Source organism: Chenopodium quinoa, unplaced genomic scaffold, assembly GCF_001683475.1.
Source record: "Chenopodium quinoa cultivar QQ74 unplaced genomic scaffold, ASM168347v1, whole genome shotgun sequence".
NCBI classification, from domain to species: domain Eukaryota; kingdom Viridiplantae; phylum Streptophyta; class Magnoliopsida; order Caryophyllales; family Amaranthaceae; genus Chenopodium; species Chenopodium quinoa.
Genome location: NW_018745413.1, coordinates 893,280 through 898,128, shown reverse-complemented (window position 1 = coordinate 898,128; position 4,849 = coordinate 893,280). Strand labels below are relative to the sequence as shown.

At 32.8% G+C, this 4,849-nt stretch overlaps 1 long non-coding RNA gene across 6 annotated transcripts; it reads right to left on the bottom strand.

Moving 5' to 3' along the window:
* Positions 1 to 285: 285 nt before the first annotated feature.
* LOC110713342 lies at positions 286 to 3,908 on the bottom strand. Of its 6 annotated transcripts, none has more exons than XR_002509869.1 (6): positions 3,736 to 3,908; positions 3,383 to 3,513; positions 2,596 to 2,701; positions 2,045 to 2,399; positions 1,079 to 1,161; positions 286 to 596 (listed from the first exon to the last, which is right to left on the bottom strand). It is a non-coding gene; the product is annotated as an uncharacterized LOC110713342 (long non-coding RNA). The 6 variants fall into 6 exon arrangements; XR_002509870.1 differs by having other exon boundaries at positions 3,383 to 3,474; positions 3,736 to 3,907; XR_002509866.1 differs by having other exon boundaries at positions 286 to 786; positions 3,383 to 3,906.
* Between the last annotated feature and the right edge of the window lie 941 nt (positions 3,909 to 4,849).

Genomic DNA, 4,849 nt, shown 5'->3' with positions numbered 1-4,849 from the left:
TCCCTGCCCCTCAGTCTCTTATTTGCTCTATTTCTTTCTCTTCTGACCCTTATCTCTCTCTTTTTCTCCCAGACACTCTCTTTCTCTCCCTCCTCCTGGCTCATCTCTCTTTCTTTCACCTTTAAAAGCTTAATGTACAGCTATTGAAAAAAAAAACCCAGAGCATAATGTACAACCAATTAACAAGTTAACATGCAACTTCCACTCCAAATTATCCAAAACAAAACAAATTAATTATATTCATAGATTATACATGTATCCAAAAGAACATATTAACACAACGAGTTGGACAAGAATCAAACCAAGCTATATAGAGCACATGATAAGAAGATAATTTACAAAGAATATAGAATTCCGGGCCTAGAAAATTCTCGACATAAAAAATGAATCTCAAAATGTGTAAAAGAATAAGCCAAAAAGCTACGAAGCTCAATATTATTACTCCGTACTACATATCAGTGAACTCTTTTGAAGCACACATTTTGTTTTGCCTGAACGACAAGATAAAGAAAGGCAACCTGTTGCATTTGAAGTCATAATTGTCATCGCTATATGCTTGATGCAATGAGCTGCAGTTGCTACTTTAGAGTATTAACCTGAAAGAGTCAGGCCAGAACTCCAATTAACCAAAACCAAATATTTTAGTTGAAAAGGAATTCTTGATATCACACTTGTAGTGTCATCATATAACTTCTTCCACAAAGTTAATACGGAATAGTATGTTACAAGCTTAGATCAATGCTGAGATAGTTTTCTTGTTTTTCCAAGCATACCTCATTGTTTTATCTGTAAACACACTTATTAATCCCTAATCAAAAGCATAAAGTGTAATAATAGTATAATACAGGATTTCAAGTTAACAATTACATAAACTACAGAAGAAATTATACGGATCGTTGAGCACTCTGCTAATAATTTATAATAAAGTAATACATGGCTGTCCATTTTGGGATCAAGAGTGTGTTATAAACGTTTAATCATTGAAGATAATTCAAAACAATTAGTTCAATTTTGAAATCATACAATCTTTTAATTAAAAAAAATATTAGAGTCATCTTTTATTTAAATGAAAATTTACCGAAGAGCAACAGTTCCAAGATGGTTACGCGAGGGTTCTTGAGTCTTGACTCCTCTGCTTGTTAGAGCAAATTATCTAGCAACCTTCATTAAGAAAATAATCACTTAGAAATTTAACGATCTTAATCAAAAAAATAAATAATGCCCTAAATTTAGAATGCTGAGAAATCAAATCTCTATTTTTTACATATACATTAATCCTCATCATTTTGGCAAATTATCAATTAGTCATTATCTAAATAGTCATTAATCAAAATTGGCCACATGTTAACTTTATAACTAATGTGTAAATAAATGGAAGAAGGGAAGATAAAATAAATAAGAGAAGCCCAAGAATTCATTTTAGCACCCCAACCAACTCAACACAACAACACCACATAGGCATCAAATGAGCAATAACAACCCGCTGCGATAGAACCAGGGTAGCAGACCGCAGTAAATTCTAGAAGGCATAGCTCCTAGCACACAACTCCAAATCGAGAAATTCTTAAGCCTAGATTGAATAACTTTTCAAGATCTAAAACATTGATGAAGAGACTATGAGCTAAAAACAACTTCAGGTCGATGATTTTTGGATTAACAGAACAGCAGTAACAGGGCAGCACCAAAACCACAGCGGCAACAGCGTGAAACAACAGCTACCCTCTGTAGTCACCCACAACAACAATATCTAACTTGAAAACATAAATTTTGGCAGCAAAGACCATATGCATATAAGCAAATTAAAGAGAGAAAGTATTGGGAGAAAATGGAAAGATAGGGAAAAATCACAAATAAGCTATTCATATTAAAGGTTAGATGAAAATTGAACCAATTAGTACAAGAAAGAGAAAGGGGCGATATAATAATTGTATCTGTAGATCAACAATTCTATTACATATCAGACAATAATGCTACTAACAATATAAAAAAATCAACCCAAAAAAACGATACATCACTCAATTTCAACCAAAAAAAACTGCCACACCTCTTAACTGAAGCAAGCAACACTGCCCAATTGCAAGCTCGTTTTTTGAAACCACCCCCAACCCAACATGTGATCCAGAGACCAAATTATTAGCGTCCACATTTAACATGATTATATCTTTAGGGGGGATCCAACCTGATGCAGAAGGGTAGTCATGAGCTGCAGTTCTAACGAAAACTTTGTGTGAACTATGTTCAGTGTTATGTTTTCAAAGATGAATTTGTTCCTGCAGAACCAAATAGCACACATCATAACAAGTATAGTTGCGAGTCAAGAAGTATTATCACAGCAAGGATAGGAGGAGTTTTCCCTGAAGAAGCAGCACGGTTTGGAGCCACATCCTTCCTTTTATCCCCTGCCATAAGAAAATTTCGGAAGATTTCAAGCCTTCAAGGCATAGAGCATATAAGTCTTATGATCTAGTACTTTGAAAGTGTAAGAATCAACACGTGACAGCAATCATCATGATACTTGCACAGAAGCTAAATAGATAATACAAGAATATGTTTCAAACTGATAATACAAAAATAAATGCATAACAAAAGACATACCATCATTGTGAACACAATGCAAAATTTTGGCATTCTCACAACTTCGCCAGTGATGCCTTTATTGTAAACTCAAATTTCAATGTCACCCTTAACATAAACTGAAGAGCTGCAACAATCCCAACAACATATACAATGGAGTAAATTATACACCTAAAGTTACACAAACATACTTTTCCACAAGTTGCTGAACAGCATATGCACCAAGCATTTCATTATGGACAATGACACGATGCCATTGGGCTGGCATTGTGTGAGACTATGATCAATGTATGACCGTCACTATGTGAATTTACATACAATTAATCCAAATATTCCTATTAAAACTGCAGAAATTTACTCAAATATCCAAAATACGTCCAAACCCTTATTAAATGCCAGAATCTTAGTATACATAAAAATACTCCTATAAAACTGTAGGAATTTTCTTAATTATACAAAATACATCAAATATATGCACGCATATTCAAGTATCAAATCTCAGTCATTCGACCAATATACTATGTTCAGTAACTTAATTAACAAACAGCATTAAGCACCTGTTTAGCGATTGTTAGCTCGAATCTCAGTTATTCTTCCATATCTCAGTATATAGAGCAGCAAAATCAGAGAATAAATTCAAAATAACAAATACAAATCGAATTAAATCTTTTATTTAGACAGATTTCCGCAAAATTGAACATCTAAACCCTAAAAACCAGAAAAAAAAAAAAAAAAAAAAAAACAAAAAAAACAAAAAAAACAAAAAAAAAAACAAAAAAAAAAAAAAAATTAAAGAAAACACACAAACCTGAGTAGCTTTGTAAGCATTTAAAGTATCTTCAGTAGCAGTTTTCCTTTCATTGGCAGATTAAAACTAAGCCAGTTCTCTCCTCTTTTTTCCTTTCTTAGGTCAATATCAAAAGGGCGAAATCACCACTTCTTCATCAAGAATTAGTTCGATTTTTCAATCGAAATTCAGAAAATTAATTAAGAAGAATTACCTTCGATTTTTCAATCGAAATTCAGATTATTAATTAAGAAGAATTACCAAAAAAAAAAAACATAGGACAAAAAAGGATTAATGGACTTCTATAAAATTATAGCTATACCCTAGATTGTTAAATTGATATTAGATGCTTATAAAAAGGATAAAGATCTTACCCCAATGAAGAACTGAAGCCCCATAATCATCATCAAATGGATGATCGGTGATTGCTGAAGGTGTCAAAGGTTTCCCTCCATAGGTTTCTGAGGGAGAGCGAATGAAATCGGTGAAAGGAGAACTGAGGAAATGAGAAAGAGCAGCCAAGCATCAACCTACCTTAGCTGGCAGTCAAAGGAAGGCCTGAAGAACAGCTGTATTCTCCACAGATGGCAAGCAAATGCACAAAGCTAAGCAAGGGCAAATCCGGCAATTCATTAAATGTAGGGGTGTCTTTGTAATAGCACCAACAATTACTATTCATAAGCTACAATAGCTACTTTTGCATTTTTATAATGGTTATGGATTATGGATTCATTTGCATTAGATTTTATATAATTCATTTGTCAGTAGATATTATAATTCATTTGAATACGGTATATGTTACAAAAGCATATATCCCCAATATCAATTTACATATTATTGTTACTAGAAAATGTTTTATCTAATATCATATGTAAAGGCATCACCAAGAGGTCAAATTTACTAGCTTGTACATAACAACCAACATGGGAATAACAATGACCGATATTTACAAACTAAAATTTAGGTATTGAATACTATTTAAATATAAGTTGTTAGAAAAGTAAATTCAAATCTAAAGTTGTTTCTAACTATTTTTACAAAGATAAATACTTACAAAGTAAGAATAACTCTTCAAATGCTAAATGTTTGCTTCAAACATCCAATATTAATGACAAGACTTGAGTTGAATTATTAAACGACTAAAGTAGTGAATGGTTAGAATCAAATAGTGGAGGGGTTTAAAAAAAATTCATTTGCAATACAATAAGGAAAATTTGCCAATTACTACCGCAAGTTAATACTACTTTGTAAACTACTACCGCAAATTTAAAAAGTTGTGAATTACTACCACAAAAAATTTGAAGATGTTGCGATTACTACCAAACCTCCATTAAACCCAACTATGACGTCATTATATCACTCTAACCCATGGTTAAAGCCCTTAACCATGACGTCATTATATCCCTAATCAATTTTCTTTTTTTTGGGGGGGGGGGGGGGTAGGGCTGGTTAAAGCCCTTAACCATGGTTAAACACGGGTTAAAGGGA